The sequence below is a fragment of the Lissotriton vulgaris genome, chromosome 3_1, assembly GCF_964263255.1.
Source record: "Lissotriton vulgaris chromosome 3_1, aLisVul1.2, whole genome shotgun sequence".
Classification (NCBI taxonomy): domain Eukaryota; kingdom Metazoa; phylum Chordata; class Amphibia; order Caudata; family Salamandridae; genus Lissotriton; species Lissotriton vulgaris.
Window position 1 is genome coordinate 1,045,440,376 of NC_141689.1, and position 22,604 is coordinate 1,045,462,979.

Below are 22,604 nucleotides of genomic sequence, written 5' to 3' on the forward strand. Positions count from 1 at the left end.
TGGTTTGTTTTGAACCTCTTCCAGAATGTCAGTTAAAATTAATGGTAACATTTTAAGGTGGTTCATTGTTTCAGAGCACTGACATTCGTGATATGTTGTATGCAGGTCTTTCTGAGCCCGTTCAATAAAAGAATTCAGCTCGAGAATCTTTTTGTCTATGCCCGCGACATGCGTGGATAAGTTTTGCAGGATGTCTATCTGCACTTCCAATTTTTCAGAATGTTGGAGTAGGGCTGTTGAGATGGTTTCCATCATATTGATGAACGGCGGCCACAATGGGGCATTCATTGGTGAGCTATTGTCGACTGACTGATATGGGACTTTGGGGCTACTCCGAGGAGATAAAAACACACATACACCTACTCCTGTCCCCCTCCCCAACGCAAGAATCGGGACAGGCCAGACATGAAAGTAAGAAAAATCGGGGCAGGCCAGACATAAAAGTAAGGCTAAATGCAAGTTCAACTTTTATGTCTGCCCTGTCCCGGTTTTTACTTCTCAAAATCTGGTCACTGTAGCTTTAGAACAAATTAAATTCATGTCACGGATGGCTTATGGAGAGATGAGGGGGCCGGGGCACTGTGGGAAGGTGACTAGTGGGGGAATCAGTGAAGGGCCCCAAAAAAGATTGTTGAATTCTGGTGATCTGTAAGGTCATTTTTTACTATGCTTTAAAAGCGAATACAACTGTGTATATATAATAAATACGTGTTGTAGAATACGCCATTTTTGCCCAAATGTTGTTATGGGGAGAAGCCCTCACCGCCCCAAAACCCGTCTGACTTAATGTGCCACGGCTGCTCTGCGTTCCCAGTGCGACCCAGGTCACGTCACATGAACCTTTCAACTATGACAGGTTGTGAGTAAGGCTAGCTACTTGGAAATGAAAAATTTCCTAGCTAACGTAACTGAAAGTTTCAATTCTATTAAGGACTAGGAGGCGAGGATTATGCAGTATTTTCTTCTCTTTATTATAACAGCAATTTAAGGAAAAAACAATCAAAACACATTATTGGAACTACAGCTCCCATGAGCACATGGGCAAAGTGTCCATAGTAACTGCCAGCCAATGATGATGCAGTCCGCCGTATAATTGGCTGTGACGTCCATTCCGCTTCCTCTTCTTCTCTGTGAGGAAAAACTCCAGGAACGCTCATTACTCCTTTTGGTCTTGTCCTAGAGCAACACAAGACAACCGTTATCCTGATCTTCTTCCGTGAAAGGAAGCAAATAAAGGCAGTACACAGCACTTCCGTGAAAAAAGTACAATACCATTGAAACATGTCAAAGAAAACTTAGTACACGTTGACATTCTAATACTGTATAGACTTTATTTCAATGCAACAACATAAACCATCAAAGTCAATTGTAAGTCGTTACTTACCGCAGAACGAGGATTCACGGGTGGGCCAAGACCAGCAAGTCTCTGGACGGATAATCCTCGCCTCCTAGTCCTTAATAGAATTGAAACTTTCCTTTACGTTAGCTAGGAAATTTTTCATTCTATGTCAGGACGGAGGCGAGGATTATGCAGGTTTAAAGCCTATCCACCACCAGTTCTGCCGCACCATAGATGGGTTTGAAGTAAAACTTCTTGAACGTGGACTCGGAGGACCAATCCGCCGTTGCCATAATATCCTCCAGTCTACGCCCACTTGAACGGCCTTAGAGGCCATTGCTCCCCTCGTGGAATGGGCTCCAAATTTGGTGACATCCACCCCCGCTTCGGTCATGATCCAACAGACCCACCTGGCGTTGGATGGAGCGGAAACTGCCTTAAACGGCTTTTGCAAAGCAATAAGGAGTTGACGTTCACCAGGAGGGCGATACTCCGTCGTCAAATCCTCATACGCCTTGAGGCATCGCACCGCACATAGTTTGGGTTGATCTGGAAATGAAGGGTATGATAACGACCTGATACTAGTCTTGGTCCTCCTAGCGACCGTGAAAGTGACTCCCTCCCGAGTGAACATACGTGCCGTGATGTCCAATGCCCGCACGTCAGAGACGCGCTTGCACAAAACCAGACACAGCAGGATCGCCAGCTTAGCCGACAATTCCTTTTTGTTAAGATACTGATTATCCCGCCAGGAGCAGAGGAACCTCAGCATGATATTGACGTCCCAGAGATTTTTATACCTGGGTTCCGGGGGTTTAGACAGTCTGGCACCTCTCATAAGCTTGCACACCCAAGGGTGCTCCCCCACCGGTTTACCATCAATGTGGACATGACCCGCCGAAATGGCGGACCTGAAAGAATTAATAGACCGATAGGCTAGCCCCGACTGAGCCAATTCGGCAGGAAAATTCAAGATGTGGCTAACATCCGCCTCCAAGGGATCGGCGTGTCTTCCCAGATACCAACGACGCCATTGTTGCCAAGCCGAGCGGTACCTCTTGACAGTACCTGGAGCCAGGCTCTGTGGATGAGGTCCTCAGCGTCCGCCGAAAGGCGTCCGTCCTGCCAACGTCCCCTGAAATCCTCCACGCCATGAGGTGCAAGGTCCCCTGAAGCGCCAGCGGGTGAGGCTCCCCCAGAGGGCCGGAGAGCAACGAAGGGAACAAGGGCAGTCGAATCGGACAGTCCCACAACAGTTCCAGCTTTGAAGGAAACCACGCCTGAGCCCACCAAAAGGGGGACACCAGAATCAGGGATGCTTGTTGTCGGCGAACTTGCGCCGCTACTCGTGGAATCATGAGAAAGGGAGGAAACGCGTAAGCCTGTTCCAGTGTCCAGTCTTGCAAGAATGTATCGACCGGCGACGCTTCCGGGTCTGGCCTCCAGCTCACGAACCTCTGGAGTTGACGGTTGAGCCGAGATGCGAACAGGTCCACTGAGCACTGCCCCCATAAGGCCATCAAAGCCTGGAAGACGGGAGGATGCAGTCGCCAGTCGCTGAAGTCGTGGAAGTTCCTGGAATGCCAGTCCGCAATCGAGTTCTGAGTGCCCGGAAGATACTCCGCTGACACTGAAATCCGTTTCTCCAGGCAATAGTGCCAGAAGTCCTTCGCCAGGTCTGCCAGGTTTGCCAGGGCCCGAGATCGAGGCCCGCCTAAGCGATTGTTGTATTGCACCGCTGATACATTGTCCATGTGTAACAGGATGCAGCACGACACCTGGTTCTGAGTCAGGGATTTCACCGCGAAGGAGCCCGCCAGGAGTTCGAGGCGATTGATGTGAAGCTGAAGCTCCTCCTCCAACCAGCGGCCCCCCATCGTGATGTCGCCGCACCGGGCTCCCCATCCCGCTCTGCTGGCATCCGATTCGATGACCAGGTCCAGGCTGGATCCGAAGATCGCTCCCCCGTTCCACGCACTCATGTGCTCGATCCACCAACGCAGCTCCGTCCTTGTCTCCTCGTGAGAGAGATGAGTTCGGAGTACGTGAGACCCTTCCTGAGATGTTGCGCCTTCAGTCGCTGAAGGGCCCTGTAGTGTAACGGGCCCGGGAAAATTGCTTGAATCGAGGATGAAAGGAGACCCACGATTCGAGCCAACTGACGAAGGGAAATTCTGTCCCTCCGGAGGGTCTGGGAGAGCTCCTTGCGGATTTTGTTCACCTTCTGCTGAGGAAGACTAAGACAAGCTGATTCCGAATCTATGAGGAACCCCAGAAAATTGATCTGTCTCGACGGCAGAAGCTCGGATTTCTGAGCATTCACCACAAACCCTAACTCCTGGAGCAGAGCAATAGTCATGTTCAGGTTGGAACGGAGCCGGTCCGGCGACTGACCCAGAATCAGAATGTCGTCGAGATAGATGATCAATCGTATTCCCCTCTCGCGTAGTGTTTCCACCCCCGGCCGCAGGAGTTTAGTAAAACACCATGGAGCCGACGACAGGCCGAAGGGCAGAGCCTGAAACTCGAAGACCTCTCCGTTCCATAAGAATTGGAGAAAACGCCAGTGAGGCGGAAAGATGGGTACCGTGAGGTACGCATCCTTCAAGTCCAGGCGAACCATCCACTCCCCCTGGAGGAGAATATCGCGCAGGAGGTGGATCCCCTCCATCTTGAAATGGCGGTAGACCAGCCATTCGTTGAAGTCCCTTAAGTTTATGACCGGGCAAAACCCTTTGTCCTTTTTCTGGACTAGAAAGATGTTGCTCAAGAACCCCGGAGGGTTATGGCAGGTCCTGCGGATCGCGCCCTTCCTGAGAAGTTCCGCCACCTTGTTGTCGGTCAGAATCCTGTCTTCTGTGGAAAAACCCAACGGGCGAGGGCGTGCTCTCTGACGGGGAGTACCGTAAAACTCTATTCGGAAACCCCTGACAGTTTGGAGAACCCAAGGGTCTGAAGTGATGTTGTACCAGTTGTGGAGATGATCCCGTAACCTCCCCCCAGGACAGACGGGGAAAAAAGGGTAACACTCACGGGATGGGCCTCCTGGTGCGTTGGCTCCGCCATGGTAGCCTCTGACGCGCCCTTTGCCGGCGCCTCTACTGGGGTAGAAATTTCCCTGGCGGCCGCGTTCCAGCCGTTATTACGTTGCTGGTTCTTGTTATTAGGGCCTTGCTGGTACTGGTGATGGAGCAAGTATTCGCACGTTACGCGACTTGCTTGTATTCATTAACCTCAAATAACTTTAACTTGTAATCAATCTGTTTTGTCTTACTAATATTGCACATTTTACACTACACGGGGTGTCCCAGAGAAGCTTGCCTATGTGCTTACTAAACAGTAATAACGCTTGCCTTTAAATGGTCGCTGCTTTGTGGGAATTTAGTCTGCGCATGCGTCAGTCATACCTATGTGATGTGACGCACTCGCAGTTCTGGAGGGAACTTGTTGCTCAGGCGCAGTATTGCTAAAATGGCTGCTTTGTTTTCTCACATGCTCCGTGCTTGCATTGCCGCTTTTGCAAAGCTGTCTGTTCTGCTTAACTCCTAATGCTATAATAGTAAGGGGTGTAGTAAAGCCAATCATGGTATACAGTGTATTCATTTTTTTCTGTGTTTCTAAATTATTTTCGCTTACTTTTCATGTATTGTTCTCCGTGGGCCTGAGAGGCGATTGCTACTCCATATTTGAAGCTCCTATGGTCCCAGTCATGTGATGGGGGGGAAATGAACCTGGCCGCAGTGGAAATCAGCCAGCTGGCAGCCAAGGCTAAGATGTTCATGAGAACGCGAACTGCAACCCAGCAAGACGAAGCTGAACTGTACCTGCACTTGCTACATTTGTATAAACCTTACTGTGTACCATATTGTCTTCTAAAATTCTCATGCCATGGAAACTGGAATGTAAGGGGTGGGTTCGAAAATGAATATTAAGTCTAAGAAAGTCAAAAATTAGGAGGTACCATGACCTAACCTGCTCCCTTGCCCAATCAGAATTTAGGGAACCTTTCACTGGCAACATTTGTGGGTGGTACATTGACCCAAAAACAATATAATTAGCCTAGGTTTAGCTAGAGAAATAGTCCGACTTGTCCGAATAGCTGACCTGTCACTGACCCAACGAACTCTATAGGTGATTGATACAGAGAGCTGCGGAGCACTCTGTCCGTAATTTCCACAGACTCAGTCGGGGTTTGGGAAACCTTAAGTGCTGGCGAAGCACTTTGCTGGGAGATTCGAAAACCCAATCGGGGTTATTGCCAGATTCCTTGCAGAGAGGGGGTAGCGCAGGCATTGCATCCGAAGCTGCAGGTGTTGGTCGTACCCTTTGGTGAGCCCGGTACTGATCCAAATCCTGGGGTTATCCTGTCCTACCTGTCCATGAGCCGTACCTGCCCGCCTACTGGCATCCTAAGTCCTTGAGGGTCCTTTCCCGCCTTTTCCATCTGACCTGTGGCCAGGGTTAGTCTTCAACCTATCCTAGGTAAATATAACTGAGTGTGGGTGATGTCTATCTAAACTTCTCTGTCTTGTCCTGAATAAAGCATAATTGCCTATGTCCTTTACCCTGTTTTCTATAAATAAGGTTTCCGTGCAAAACCTGTCTATTAGCATGTTCCATTTTCTCCCTACCTTTAGTCGAATATTGAATCGTTCACACATATAGTATGTTTCATTCTTACCCTCCCTTTAGCGAAAAGTCCATCTGGATGAATCAAATTGCATAAGTTTCGTATTCTTATAAACCGTTAGTGATAACCGAAAGTCTGCTTTGATTAGTATGTTCCCTTTCTTTACCCGCCTTTAGTGAAGTTGTGAAATTCTGCTGATCTAAAAATAGCGTGTTCCTTATTTTCCCTTCCCTTTATTTTCCGATTTCTAAACGTTTCTTACTCTAATTCATAGTTACACCATCTTTTTAATCCTAGTTATAGACAGTTTGATCTGTGTAAATTTGTGGCTCATGGCAATAGAAGATGAAGAAAATTAGATAAAGGTTTTGAAAACTTCTTGGCGTCTGTGGTTATTATAAAATACAAACCGGTTTTCAAATGTTGCATGGTATTTTATGCTATTTACTTACTCCCAAAACTAGCTCCTGATCCATTGTGATCTTAGGTACCTGTTACAAGGATTGGTAAGTCAGGTACACGGAAGTAGAAAGAAGAAAATCTGAATTACTGATAACAGTGTGTAGGTTACCTGATTAAAATATATAAAGTATTTGGAAATTATTTTTGTTATGGGCCCAAGTGTGCATTATGTTGGTCGGGTGACCTGCGCGCTCTATCAGTAATTTTCTGGTAGCAGAGCTATGGTTAGGACTAGTTAAGATAGGTAGATAGGTTACTTGTTGATAAATTGTGAAAAATAAAAGTACTGCTAGAAATGTATTTCTGGAAAATCGATCGATCGAAAAATCAAATTGCTTTGAAATGTTATGAAATGTTTTAAATTGTTTTGAAGAAATGCTGCAATATTATTGAATGTATTAACAACTTGTTAGTGATTGTTATATGTTGTCTGGAATCCCCGGGGGCAGAATAGCGGGTGGTGAGGAGAATCCACTTTAGCAGAGAGGTCACTTACAGTGAGGAAAATTAGTGCATGGTTAGGTAAAACTGGAAGCGCTAATTAGGGTTTTCTGTATGAGTAGTTGAATAAATGATAGCAACGAGTTTGCTATTGAAACTTCAGTTGTGATATAACCTAGTAAGGGTCACACAAGAAGGAGTAGTAGGATCGTCGGAGCTTGAATGATAGCAAAGGAGTTCGCTAGTAAAACTTTAGACTTAGTATATATCCCGAAAAGAGTGGATGAGTCAAAGAAGTAGCAGGTTCTCTAATGCTTGTGTGAAGGGTAGGCAGAGGGGATCTATCCGTAGTGTATGAAAAGTAGACAGAAGAGGTTTACTTGCAGTGAAACAAATCTTTCTTTCTAGACACTCGAGTACAGTGGCGAATGTTATACATTGTAAACTAAATAGAGCACTTGCACTTTAAGAAAGAAAGAGAGTGTCCGTTACCTTGCGAAGGAGGGAGTCAGTCGCGGAGCTGCGCTGACGTCACTCTGTGCCGCGCTGGTATTGGTCGAAACAGCGGGTGTGTAACGGAGCTGGTATTGTAAAGGAGGGGTGAGTGCCGGAGCGTGAGACTGTGTCTCACGGAAAGGCCGCGCACCCATTGGTCGAAATTATTTGCAATCACCGTATTAATTGATTGGTGAAATTTACAAGACGCGCTAGCATTGGAAGAAAATTTGTAAAGAAAAATACGTAATTTAAACCCGAGTTAAGTTTTACGAGGTATATGTGGTATCCCAAATTTTTACCTGATCTGAAATATTTAGGTTTTGGTAAGGATCAGATGCTAAGAGGCAGACCTTATAATATGTACGGAAGCAAGAGAAAAATGACTCTCGTAGACTAGGTTAAAAATTACTTCAAGAAAGATAAACCCATCAAAACTATAGAAGGTGTAATCATTCCACCACCTAATACTCCTGCATCATTCATGTTATTTGATGAAGGGTATCATACCTGTATATGGTTGTAAAATTGGGTGGAATATACCAAAGATGACGGAGTTTTAGCATTTCCTTTAGATGGTACCTTTAATGGTAGAATTTTGTTTAATTTGAGGACCCGAATGAATGGCTTGCATCCCAGACCAAGACTGATGCAATATGAGGCCCTAGAAGAATGGGAGATTGAGGCCTTTGAGCGAGACAGACCTAGAATTGACAAGGGAATAAGCAAATGGTATCCGAAAATGCATGGGGAGGCAAAGGCGAAAAAGATGAAGCAGTGGAGACAGAATATGATGATAGAAGGACTATTCCCAGTATGTGCTGTAGACGAACCCGTAGGAGGAAAAAGGACAGAGAAAACCCAACACTTAATGACTGCGGGTGATTCAGAAGATGAATACCTGGAGGATTTATTAATGAAAAATCCACCCCATATGATGAGGAGTCTAGGTCCTTAAGTTTGAAAAATCCATTCTTTAGGCCTTCCAGTATTAGAAGGGCCAGTGCATCTGACACAACGGGTCCAGGTTATAGAACTAGTGGTAATGAGGGATTGAGCCTGCCCGATACAACTGTTCCATGTTATAGACCGTCCTGTGGTGAGGGACCAAGTACGACAATTCTCACTGCCCCGAATCTTTATCCACCTTTAATTCCACAAGTAATACATGAAACCTCCATGGAAAGGGTTTTACAGGATCGAGAAAGAGAAGCCTTAACTAAACAGAGAACCGAACTCATACAGAAAATATCCCAGTTGAATTCAAGTCCTGAAGCTCTGACAATTCCAGTAACCATTGGCCCAGTTGTTCCTCTTTATGGGGATAGACAGGCTAGTCCAAAGACTCCAGTTATTACTCCAGCTGTAGTGCAGCCAAGAAAAGAGCCCTTAATAGTTGATGACCAGACAAGTGAATGCAAGTCTGTAATTTCCCTGATGGATTTGCCCATAAGGGAACCGGAAGGCAATGCACATAGAAAAAACACTCAGACTAGTGCAAGAGAAGTCCTGATAGAGTCAGCTTCTGGTACTCGAAGTGCCACGGTAGTGACTCCGGAAGAAATAGATCGATGGACACGAGAATTAGAAAAGATAAATCCTCAGCCAAAACCACTAGCTATTTACAAGTTAAGAATAGAATTGGAGGAACTGATGACTGGAAATGTGGGACTGGACAGGCTGAACACGCTTAGTGAGGAAGAGCTATTGTTCATTTGTAAAAGTATTACCAGAAACACCAGAGTGTTCCATGAAAGACTAATGGACACAGCAGCTAATATGGGAATAGATGTCAGCAGATCCAAAGTATTGCAAAAACCCTACAGAGCAGAATTTTCTGACAAAGATTTAGAAAACATGAATGTGTCAGGGAAAAAGGTGCAGATAAGAGAATTACTGAACCTGTTACAGAAATGGGGAGACCTAGAAAAATGGAAAGCCCGTGGTCAAAGAAAAAGGAAGAGAGTAGATCCAGACAAGTGTCCTCTGAATATGTCCTAAAAGAAGCTGACAAGGCAGATACATTGTATCCTATGAGAGAAGTGCCAGGTGGAGGATATGTACATGTTCCATGGTCCAGACAGGATATTGTGTCATTTACAAATGATTTCCCAAAATTACGAGAGAAACGTGCAGACAGGTACAGACAGGACGAGAGATTTGTTAAAGTGCAGAAATGTCTCCTGAAAGATCTCGATGGGTTCTTTGACATTGTAGTTCCAGTAGATTTGTCGACAGAATGTAAAATTGCTGTTGATTGGCCCAGTGAAAAATATGCCAGAGACAAAAAGACAGGAGCTCCCTCTGCGGAGGTGATGAGAAAGTATGACCAGGTAATACTGTTTTTGAAAGGAAAGGTGTCTGCTAAAGAAACTGATTGGACCCGCATAGATAGAACTACCCAAAATCGTGATGAAACTGTGCATTCATACTATGAACGACTGTTACAGGTGGTCAAAACGTACAGTGGACTAGATAACATTGAGATGAAGGATATGACCCATTTTATCTATCGATTCGTGTTAGGGCTGAGACCTGAAATTTCTCAATGGATCAAAGACAATAAAATCTGTTGGCAAGCCAAGCCCATTGATGAGGTTTAAAGTATGCTAAATATTATGAAGACGAGCTGGAAAACAAACGAAAAGAATCAAAAGAAAAAGTTATGTGGGCGCAAGTAAAATTAGCAGAGCACCAAGAACAGCAGTTAAGTAAAGCGAATAATACTCAGAATCAGAACTCTGGGGGTGGAGGGAAGCCCAAAGTAAAAATGAGCCGAGCGGAGGCTCGAAAAACATTTCCCTGTCACAGGTGCGGAAAGATAGGGCACTGGAGGGACGAGTGTAAGGCTGTGCAGAATGATAACTTGCAAAATAAAGATTTGAATCCACAGGTGCAGAATGAGGGGCCACAAAAGACACAGCAACAGGTAAAACAGCAGCAGTTGCCTCGTGCACCTAGGCCAAACTATAGGAGCAGAGCACAACAGAGTGAGGAAGCAGAGGTTTGGGAAGGAAGGGAGGATAGAAATGCAGCAACTTCGCAATTCCTGTTGAATGATACATTCCTCTGTGATGAACCTTACTGACGGTGCCTGAGGGGGGAGGACAAGGAGTGCGTGCTTGGCGCCTCCTTACCGGTAGACCAGTCAGGGCCATACATAGAAGGAAAGGTTGAAGGAAATTATGTCACCTTTCTGTTGGACACTGGTGCTACCCGTTCTACTGTGAGAACAGCAGAAGTTCCAAACCTACCCCTCTCGGGAGAAGCAATCCAAGTAGTGGGTGTTTCTAATCAGTTAATTAGTACCCCAGTTACAGAGCCCATGGAAATCACAATAGGGAACTTCAAAGAAATGCACAGATTTGTAGTCTGTGATTCCAGTCCTGTGAACTTACTAGGACGTGATTTATTGTGAAAAATGAATTATACCATCTTTTGCACACCAAAAGGCGTTGAAATTCAGACCCCAGATGTAGATGGAATTTATAAATTAATGTTGATAAGGCCTGACTCAGAAATTAAAAGACTGACAATACAAGACTTACCTGAAGAGCTCCAACAGACAGTGAAACCAGAGGTATGGGATTTTACTGGGAAAGATGTAGGACTAATGGCAAATGTTGACCCAATTAAAATAGCCAGAAAAGAAGATGCAGTTTACCCAGATACTAAACAGTACAAAATGAGTGCAGAAGTAAAAGCAGGGGTTGCCATTGAAATAAAAAGATTGTTAGAAGCAAACATCATACAGGAGGTAATGAGCAGTCCTTGTAATTCGCCCATAATTGGAATCAAGAAACCAAGTGGTAAGTACAGGGTAGTGCAGGACCTGCGCAAGGTAAACAAAATTGTCGTTCCCTGCTGTCCTATTGTGCCAAACCCTGCAGTGATTTTGTACCAAATACCATGGAACCCTGAATGGTTTACCGTCATTGACCTATGTCACGCATTCTTTTCAATCCCATTGCATCCAGACAGCAAATTTCTTTTCTCATTTGAATTCGACAGTCATGTCTACGTCTGGAATCGTGTCCCTCGGGGGTACACAGAGAGTCCTTCAATCTTTAATGAGATTCTGAAAAAGTGTCTTGAATCCTTGATCTTACCTGGAGAATCAGTCCTGGTGCAATACATAGACGACCTCTTGGTCTAAAAGTCGGAAAGCCTGTGTTGTTGACACCATTGCCTTACTGAACCATTTAGGTGAAGGAGGGCATAAAGTATCACCCGACAAATTGCAGTTCTGTACCTCTTCAGTGAAATATCTGGGGCACCAGATGGAACAAGCACTGGCGTTGCCAATAGGTCTCGTAGTAGGAAAGTTGGAGCTATTACAATTGCAAATAACAATGCCTTTTATTTTTGTTTTCATTTCAAAAACATAAAGGGCTTTGTCATTTACAAAACCAATAGCTCCAACTTTCCTACTGCGAGACCAATTTGGCAACGCCAGTGCTTGTTTTATTTATGTGTTGGTTTTGAAAATATCAAAATTAATAGCTTTGTCAGTTACAATGTCAAAAGTTTTAACTTTCGCAAATGTGACACCTATAGCATTTGTAATGCAATGTGTGTTGTATTTACGTGACTTAGATGTATTGATATTACAAATAACAATGGCTTTTAATTTTGTAAATAATTAATACTTAAATAAAAGTTATTGTAATTTATAATGGCAATAGCTTAAAGGTTTGTAAATAACTTTTGTGAAGATTATGTTCAGTGTATTTTATTGTGACGAAAATCCAAGAACATTGCATTTGCACCTACACACACACAGAGCCACACACACACACACACACACACACACACACACACACACACACACACACACACAAATAGATGTGGTAGTGGTGGATCTGGGGGATATGGTGGTGGTGGATGTGGTGGTGGTGGTGATGGTGGATGTGGTGGTGGATGTGGTTGTGGTGATGGTGGATGTGGTTGTGGATGTGGTGGTGGTGGTGGATGTGGTGGTTGTGGAGGTGGTGGATGTGGTGGATGTGGTGGTGGTTGATGTGGTGGTGGTGGTGGATGTGGTGGTGGTGGATGCGTTGGTGGATGTGTTGGTGGATGTGGAAGTGGTGGTGGATGTGGTGGTGGATGTGGAAGTGGTGGTGGATGTGGTGGTGGATGTGGAAGTGGTGGTGGAAGTGGTGGTGGATGTGTTGGTTGATGTGGTGGTGGTGGTGGATGTGGTGGTGGTGATGGTGGATGTGGTGGTGGTGGATGTGGTGGTGGTGGTGGATGTGGATGTGGTGGTGGTGGATGCGGTGGATGTGGAGGTGATGGTGGATGTGATGGTGGATATGATGGTGGATGTGATGGTGGTGGGTGTGGTGGATGTGATGGTGGTGGGTGTGGTGGATTTGGAGGTGGTGGTGTGGGTGGATGTGGTGGTGGATGCGGTGGTGGTGGTGGTGGTGGATGCGGTGCTGGTGGATGTGGTGGTGGTGGATGCAGTGGTAGTGGTGGATGGGGTGGTGGATGTAGTGGTGGTGGGTGTGGTGGATGTAGTGGTGGTGGGTGTGGTGGGTGCAGGGGCTGGCTGGCCAATAAGTAGCAATACATTTCATATTGCTGAATAACCACATTAAGTCACTGTTACTGCCTATTCCTTTACACTATGTCATACAATACTTTTCAAGCTTCTTCGCGTCGATGGCACTCTGAAATGTTTCTGCTCGACAAATGAGGTCTACAATGCAAGGCTTCAGAAAAGGGGGCGGTGATGGACAGAGTATCTGAATCAAGCAGACCACTCCTACCCAGTCCAAAGATCAGGGCTTGATCCATCACCGTTTTTTAGCTCACTGCACCATCCCAGCTCAGAACCTGGCTACATGCAAATTAGTCTGTCCCTGGCCCAGTGCATCATGGGCGGGGGGGGGGGGAGGAGGGGGGGGGAATGCAAGCGAAGCCCTTTGGGAAACTGAAAGTACGGCCGGCCTGTGGCCGGCCATGAATAATTAGGGGAGGAGAAGCCCTTTGATGTGCTGGGCTGGCCGTGAATGCGCGTGCTTGTTTGCTCACGTGAACTTCAAGAAAACCGCAGGAACGAAGCCCTTGGTTTGACGATGTTTTTGGCTACTTGAATTCTCGATCCCTCAATGCGCTTGCGCGCATTGTAGGTCACAAGACCTAAAAAATTGAAGTTGTCTATATGCCCCCTGGATCAGCTGTAGCAATGTGGCATCAGTTGCTCCCTAAAAAATAAACCAGTCCGTCACTGCCTATAGCACTTTGTCAGGGGGTCAGGTTGGTAAACCCAGCACACTAGAAGGGATTGTTCTGCAGTCATTTTTCATGAGTCCAACCATGCCCTTCAGACCCAGCAATGCTCTAGAGGTCCCACTCTAAAATTCAGCCGGACTACTCGCGACCACTTCCACCTGGTCAGACCAGTTCAAGCACTTGCTCTTTACAGTCCAATACTGCTCACCTACTTTCCACCACTATTACTTTTCTCCATGTTGGGCAGCCTGGCCTCCATCACAAATAGTTTTCTCCGTCCACTGCGTGTTGTGTAAAATGGTCTTCAAGGTGCCAAGATAGAATTTCAGATCACACTCGACAGTATCTTCTCCACTGGCAACAAGGATTCCTCTCTCTCTGCAGGGAGCGGTGTGAACAATGCATGTATCCATAGTGTGTCATGTACCCTCCAAAACTAATTTACTCAGCTACCGTGGTCCCCATTTGCCCATCATGGGGTGGTCTTTCAGGCAGATACTCCTCAGCACCCAAGGCCACTCAGGGTTGGAACCCACACCGCTGCTTTTTGGCTGACAGGCCCCAAATCACCAGGGTTAGGGGTTATTTGCAACTGATGGCCGCCCTATTAGGACTCTGCAAAAATGGCCCAAGTACAACCCCTTTTGCACTAGACTCAGGGTGAAGGGCAATAGCCACAGGCAGGTTTCTGGGGCACAGAGCTCAGCATTCAACAATCAACCGAGAGAATAATTTCAACGTCATGCCCAGTGCTAATCTTTCAAGCAAAGTAAAATACCGTAGATCACACAGCAATACTAAATACAGCACAATTTATTTAATATACAACAGAGTATCACTGGGTGTGATCCTCCCATTTTATTTTATTTGAGATTTTATATAGCGCGAACAGGACCCATTAGGGTATCAGAGCGCTTTACAGCCTGTGGCTTTTACATTAGGGGGTTGGTTGGCCGCATGGCTGTTCTCACAGTGACTTATGAACCCTGATACATCACAGTAAAACAACAGTCCACATTACCAGATGATGCCTGGGAGTGGGAGGGACAGCACACAATTTTAGGCCTCTGAAATGGAAACACACACCCCACACTGCAGGACAGCAAAGTTTTAATCCTTCCCAAACAACGTACGCTTCCCTAAGATAACCCATCCTTTACTGGCACTCAACTTTGAAAAAATATAATCGCGGTTGAGTCACTCCATAAGCAACAGTGAAGTGGGTGCCCATTTTTCCACATAAAATCACGACTTTCCATTGATACTTCACGGATGCCAAAGAATGCTCAACTTTCTCTTGCCAGCAAGCAGAGGGAACTCGCAAACCGGCACCCACACATGGTGGTTATTGGAATATGAAAACAAAACATCTGTTGTGTTACCTCAAACTGCATAATCGCAGCATCACCTCAACATAAGCACAATGCAAAATACATAAATTGAAGAAGAAAACAATGCATGTTTCCTTGTCTGTAGCACCCACCGCAAAGCCAAAATACAATTCTGCATGTGAATAACACAAGCAACGGGTCGCCTACAACAGATACAAGTTTCAATGTAAAACCACTATGAGACATTGTTGCCCGTGTCCGGGCATCATCCATCTTAACTGGTCAGTATACATATTGCATCAGACGCCATTCGCAGCCGTTCCTAAAAGTTACCTGCAAAGCACCAATGGCTGCACTCTGGAAACGCAGATCCGTCTTGAAATCCTGGGTGATTTCACGAACCAGGCGCTGGAAGGGCAGCTTGCGGATCAGAAGCTCAGTCGACTTTTGGTAACGCCGGATCTCTCGGAGGGCGACAGTACCTGGCCTAATAAGGAAGGTCAATGACAGTCAGTACAGAAACGAGTCAGGAAACTCAAAAAAACAGCGACAGCCAGTGAGCGGTGTGAAACACTTGGGTGAAATGAAAACAATGCAACCCCAAATAATACTTCCTCCGATAGTGCTCGAGAACATGTGCACAATGACAACCTCGAGTCCTAAGAGGAAATGCCCAGTACAAAAGCTTTGCACCATGTGGTACATTTTCACCCGTATGAATGTAAAATTGCGGTATACCCCCACCCATTACCCTCTAGTTGCTAGGAAGGTTTCTAGAAAAAAATAATATAAAAAGAAGGTGCAAATCCAATAGGTCTGGATTTGGCTGGCGGCTAGCCTTGGAGCTTTGTCAAAGCACAATCTAGCATGATTTCTGCAAAAAACGCCATTGGTGACTAACCTGCCAGGACCTCATTAATGCAAACAAAAAAAAACAAAAAAACACATTGCTTAAGTTGCTATCTCAGTTCCGGGCACTGACGGGGACTTACTCAGCTAGCAGGATCACCTAACGTTCAGCTGTCATAAAGAGGGAAAAAAGCTTCAGTCCACCTGCAAAACTCGGGTGAAGACAAGACTATTCCTCCTCACCGAGTATCAAAGTATGCTGGTGTTGCACATAATGAACCAATTATTTAGACTACCGGACTAGAGAGATGTTCTAGTGTCAAAACAAAAATGTTTCTTTTCAAATGTCCACTGCAAGCTGTCAAAAGAATGGCCATGCCGATTCAGTTAGAACTTGTCAGTTTGACCCATTTAATCCTACATTTATTTTCAAGGCCTGGAAAAACCCTCATAATTCAGCGTGGTGAAGTAACGAGCAGGTTTCATTTGCTAACAATCACTGTATTTGTGGCGACACCCACCTACATTCCAAGAGTCGCTGGTGACTGAAACCTACTGCTCTGGGCTCTGAATACAGAAGTATGCGGACAGGGTTTTCCTATAGGGCTCACGCAAGTCCAGCCAGGACAGTGGATACTGCTACCGGAAATGCACCACATCAGAGGGTGGGAGGAGAGCAGTGGCGGCTGGTGACATTTGAAAGTGGTGAGGCGTAAAATGGTAATTATAGTCTACCGTAGCGAGCGAGCGAGCGTAGCGAGCGAGCCCGAACCCCCTAAGGAGGGTTGGGGGGGATTTCCCCCCGAGAAAATTTTGAAAAAAGATGGACAAATGGTGCATTTTCAAGCAAATTTGAGAAAGCAGGAAGGTTAATAAAGCAATTGTGAAAGTGCAGTTATTACATTAATAAAGAGATGTCAATGTCATATAATAACATAGGTAGTTGCTTATTCAGTATAATCACAGAACTTCATAACAGACTTCGAGATAACAATGCTGAGTACCATTCATACATTGCACATTTGCCATCAAAATGCTCTTTTTTTTTAGTTAGCCCCAAGTGGGCCCAACCGATATAAGTCAATATCAGGGGGAGAGGGTTCTTCCACTGCCCTTTTTTTGCTTTCAAAAACTTCTCAAATAGTGCATTTTAAGCTAATTTAGACCCAAAAAAATGAAAAAGCAATAAGAATCTAGACCACACAACAACTGAGTTGCCTCTGTGTTAATGGCATTATGTTAAGGGCGGAGGCTGAACACTTCTAATAAAGTACACCTGCACCCCAGTAAGCAGTCTAGGGACATAGCGGTGACTAAACCCGACTTGTATTTTTATTTGTCACCAATCTAACATACAATAAAAACATATGTGGGCAGTGTAAGGCACAATACCCACCATGAAAGCTTTAATGTGAAAACACACTTCCTTCTGTAATAGCTAAGACATACACAGGGACAGTCCTATCCTGCCTCGGCATTGTAGCTTTTATTGACAAAAGGACACTAGACGGAATACATAATCTCCCAAATACATTCCATAACTATTTCTCACAACGAAACATCGATCACATGCATCAGTGTACAATGTTGTTGCTCTATAAAATAGAAAGCCAACTGTTGAAAAACTGCTGAAACAAATATTTAAAAATCATAACAAAGCACAACAGTGCATGACTGCTGCATAATCAGTAGAATTTCCTGTTAATTGGACAATCACCCGAGGTCAGCTCTGTACCCCCAGAAACGTCAAAGTTCAAGATCATATAGGTGTATTGCAAGGTATGGGAGATTGCATGCACTTTACCTGCTGCAGACAATGTTTGTGGTAGTACCAGAGAAATAAACAGTAAAAGCAGCCTTCCAGACCATAAAACAGGAGCTCAAACATAAAAAACCTGCCTACTCTTTCCATTATTAAACATTACCTCACTGTGTTAGTGATGAGGTCACTCGGCCTCAAGAGTCTGCTGAGAGAAGGGTTCCCACTTCACCTCTACTCTCGCCTTCTGTCAGCAGAATCTCTTGCGCAAATTGCACTGCATTTTACGCTACTAAATTAAAGGCATCAAATGGCGTGCCAGCCACCTAGCTTAGGCGGCAAGGAGCCTTTAATGCGGTTTCTAACATTTGCAATGATCTGAAACTAAGTAGGTATTCTGGGTTTGCAGACCTCTTTACAGCACTAAAAAGTGAAATAACTTGCTCTCTCTGACGTACTTTGGGTGCTCTTGGACACCAATCTATAAATAGGAGCAGATCGGCTTAGTTGGGCACACATGTATCCATGTCAGAAAGTTGTGGCAGAACCTGCCATTGAGCAGCACTGATGCTTGGTCCTGAACCCGAAAGTGGACCCAGCTTTAATTTGAAGAACCCCGGGTGCTTTCTGCCCTCTTACTTTCCCTGCTCTGCCAGTGGTTCTCTAATTACCCATCTGCCTCCTTCTACCCCTCTTTGACTCTGCCTTCTGACTCTCCCCTCTCTGCCCTTCTGCCGTCTTACTCTGCCCTCTCAGCATGCGGTTCTCTTACTGACTCTCCTTCTCTGCTCTCCTACTCCCCTGCTCTGCCTGTACTCTGCTCTCCTACTCTCCCCGCACTGCCTGTCCTCTGACTGCCCCTCTGTCTTTGCCCTTCTCTGCCCTCTTACACTCAGAGCTCTGTCTCTGGCCTGACTGCCCCTCTCTCTCCTCCTGCTACTCTGCCCCACTGCTCTCTCTGCCTCCCAGGCTCGCCCCCCTCTTACTCTACCCTGTCTACCTGCGGTTCGGTTTCTGCCTCTTTCTCAGCCCTTCTACTCTCCCCGCTCTGCCTGTCCTCTGACTGCCCCTCTGTGTCTGCCCTGCTCGTCTGTCCCTGCCCTGCTCTACGCTCTCTCACGCCGCTCTGACTGCCCCTCAAAAACCCCAAACACAAAGATGCAACCAACACAAAACAAGCCTGGCCAGAAAAACACAGAGGCAGTCGGTAAAGCACCAAGAAACACAATGTGGCAAACTAAGTCACTTTACAATTAAAGGGTGTCAAGTTTTAAATTAAAATGTACACATCGGCAGATAGCAGTACAACAACTACATCAGTTGTGCAACTATGGGTAAAATGACGCACGCACGCAGTTGTCCCTCAAAAACCCCAAACACAAAGATGCAACCAACAAAAAACGAGCCTGGCAAGAAAAACACACAGGCAGTCGGTAAAGCACCAAGAAACACAATGTGGCAAACTAAGTCACTTTACAATTAAAGGGTGTCAAGTTTTAAATTAAAATGTACACATCGGCAGATAGCAGTACAACAACTACATCAGTTGTGCAACTATGGGTAAAATGACGCACGCACGCAGTTGTCCCTCAAAAACCCCAAACTCAAAGATGCAACCAACAAAAAACGAGCCTGGCAAGAAAAACACACAGGCAGTCGGTAAAGCACCAAGAAACACAATGTGGCAAACTAAGTCACTTTACAATTAAAGGGTGTCAAGTTTTAAATTATAATGTACAAATCGGCAGATAGCAGTACAACAACTACATCAGTTGTGCAACTATGGGTAAAATGACGCACGCACGCAGTTGTCCCTCAAAAACCCCAAAGACAAAGATGCAACCAACAAAAAACGAGCCTGGCAAGAAAAACACATAGGCAGTCGGTAAAGCACCAAGAAACACAATGTGGCAAACTAAGTCACTTTACAATTAAAGGGTGTCAAGTTTTAAATTAAAATGTACACATCAGCAGATAGCATTACAACAACTACATCAGTTGTGCAACTATGGGTAAAATGACGCACGCACGCAGTTGTCCCTCAAAAACCCCAAACACAAAGATGCAACCAACAAAAACGAGCCTGGCAAGAAAAACACACAGGCAGTCGGTAAAGCACCAAGAAACAAAATGTGGCAAACTAAGTCACTTTACAATTAAAGGGTGTCAAGTGATCTAATCGGTTTCAGGGACAGTCAGATGGAGCCAGACTGCCCTCTCCCTCCTCCTGCCATTCTCTGCCCCACTGCTCTCTCTGCCTCCCAGGTTCTCCCCCCTCTTACTCTCCTCTCACTGCCTGCAGTTCTTTCACTGCCCCTCTTTCTCTGCCCTCCTACTCTCCCTGCTCTGCCTGTCCTCTGACTGCCCCTCTGTCACTGCCAAGCTCAGCGCTCTCTCGCCGCTCTGACTGCTCCTCTGTCTCTGCCCTCTTATAGTCAGAGCTCTGTCTCTGTCCTGACTGCCCCTCTCCTACCTCCTGCCACTCTGTCTCTGCCCCACTGCTCTCTCTGCCTCCCAGGCTCTCCCTCCTCTTACTCTCCCCTCTCTGCCTGTGGTTCTTTTGCTGCCTCTCTTTCTCTGCCCTCCTACTCTCCCCGCTATGCCTGTCCTCTTTCTGCCCCTCTGTCTCTGCCCTGCTCCTCTGTCCCTGCCCTACACTCTTTCTCTCGCCGCTCTAACTGCCCCTCTGTCACTGCCCTCTTACACTCAGAGCTCTGTCTCTGTCCTGACTGCCCCTCTCCCTCCTCCTGCTACTCTGCCCCACTGTTCTCCCTGCCTCCCAGGCTCTCCCCCCTCTTACTCTACCCACTCTACCTGCGGTTCTCTTACTGCCTGTTTCTCTGCCCTCCTACTCTCCCTGCGCTGTTTGTCCGCTGACTGCCCCTCTGTCTCTGCCCTGCTCCTCTCTCCCTGCCTGCCCCACGCTCTTTCTCTCGCCGCTCTAACTGCCCCTCTGTCTCTGCCCTCTTACACTCAGAGCTCTGTCTCTGTCCTGACTGCCCCTCTCCCTCCTCCTGCTACTCTGCCCCACTGTTCTCCCTGCCTCCCAGGCTCTCCCCCCTCTTACTCTACCCACTCTACCTGCGGTTCTCTTACTGCCCGTTTCTCTGCCCTCCTACTCTCCCTGCGCTGTTGTCCGCTGACTGCCCCTCTGTCTCTGCCCTGCTCCTCTCTCCCTGCCTGCCCCACGCTCTTTCTCTCGCCGCTCTAACTGCCCCTCTATCTCCGCCCTCTTACACTCAGAGCTCTGTCTCTGGCCTGACTTCCCCTCTCCCTCCTCCTGCTACTCTGCCCCACTGCTCTCTCTGCCTCCCAGGCTCGCCCCCCTCTTACTCTACCCTCTCTACCTGCGGTTCGGTTTCTGCCTCTTTCTCAGCCCTTCTACTCTCCCCGCTCTGCCTGTCTTCTGACTGCCCCTCTGTGTCTGCCCTGCTCCTCTGTCCCTGCCCTACGCTCTCTCTCGCCGCTCTGACTGCCCCTTAAAAACCCCCAAACACAAAGATGCAACCAACAAAAACGAGCCTGGTGAGATAAACACACAGGCAGTCGGTAAAGCACCAAGAAACAAAATGTGGCAAACTAAGTCACTTTACAATTAAAGGGTGTCACGTTTTAAATTAAAATGTACACATCGGCAGATAGCAGTACAACAACTACATCAGTTGTGCAACTATGGGTAAAATGCGCACGCAGTTGCTAATTAAAACGGTTTAGTAAAATACAAAAGCAAACACACTTGCCACTTGCTGATCTAATCGGTTTCAGGGACAGTCAGATGGAGCCATAAAATACAAATCCGTCACCTCGTGAGACAGGGTGCACCATCTGGACTCTGCAAGCAGTGAGGCAGCCACGAGTCCCAGACAACTGCAGTGGACACCTGCACACAACCTTGCCTCCAGGCCGCCACCGGGACCAGGGGTCTGCTGCTGGCTGCCAAACAATCCATTACTTTGTAGTGCAGTCCATTGTTAATGCTGCCTAAAATACTTTCAGTTTGCCAGACGACTTGGAATTCCAATGGATTCTACCATCTCTCAAACCCTACTGTTGTATCTTTGAAATTCCAGGGCCCTATTTCCTTCAATACTGAGTAAATCATGCAAGAAACAACCTTGTGATCGCCATTTGGGTTATCATGAACATTTATATAAGAGATAATTTTGAATGTTGATACAGGTGTGGGAGCAGGAACAGCCATTCTTTGTCCTCTGCTCCCCTGACTTTTGCACACCGAAGCACAGCGACTCTGGTTTGAGGTTCGTATCGTGTCGCTCCGAGTTAAGGCGTCTCTGCTCCCTCACCCGCTAATTCTCTGGTATGTTCTGTGCATAGCAGAACTATGTCTCCGTGCTCAAAGAACTGGGTTTCCAATATGAAAACTGAATGACTCCCTACATAACTGAAATATTGCATTCAAATATTTAGAAAAAATCAACTAATTATGTAAGTTGAGGTGTTATACTAGTTTTTAAACAATGATCGGAAATAGAGCTATTCTAGCACTAACAAAAATCTTTATACTAAACATTGCTTCTGTCAGATGGAGCCATACCTCAAAGTGACAATGGATTATAATGGGCAAAAAAATTCAATACTGAGGCATGTTTTTAAAAAAACGTTCTGACTAAAGTCTATTGGTGAACATTTTTAAGTGAGCAAAGCCTACAATAAATGTGTTAAATAAAAACATATATATATAAAAGCAAACACAATAAAAAAAATTGTGATGTACCTACAATTGCACCGGAAACAGAAAACTCGAGTCTGAGCAGTGTGTCTTCAAGAATCCTGTGGACACACTGCGCAAAATCAAATCTACACTTCCCGCCTGCCTGGATCCTTTACCCCACCCCTTGCCAACTCGTCACAGGGTGGGGCCAACCCCCCTGTGACGAGTTGGAAATGGGTGGGGTAGCCATGCACTTCACTCCTGATTGACGTGAAGCCCCGGGCACTACAGGGCTTAAGCCTGAAGCGCCCGGGGCTATCTTTACCCCCACGTCATCAGGGGGTGGAGACTGAGGCTTTGGGCTATGTGTTTGCCGAGCTGATGACCTC

At 46.2% G+C, this 22,604-nt stretch overlaps 1 long non-coding RNA gene across 1 annotated transcript; it reads right to left on the minus strand.

Moving 5' to 3' along the window:
- Positions 1 to 949: 949 nt before the first annotated feature.
- LOC147727377 (uncharacterized) lies at positions 950 to 22,409 on the minus strand. Its single transcript, XR_015309328.1, has 3 exons — positions 22,283 to 22,409; positions 15,269 to 15,422; positions 950 to 1,176 (listed from the first exon to the last, which is right to left on the minus strand). It is a non-coding gene; the product is annotated as an uncharacterized LOC147727377 (long non-coding RNA).
- Between the last annotated feature and the right edge of the window lie 195 nt (positions 22,410 to 22,604).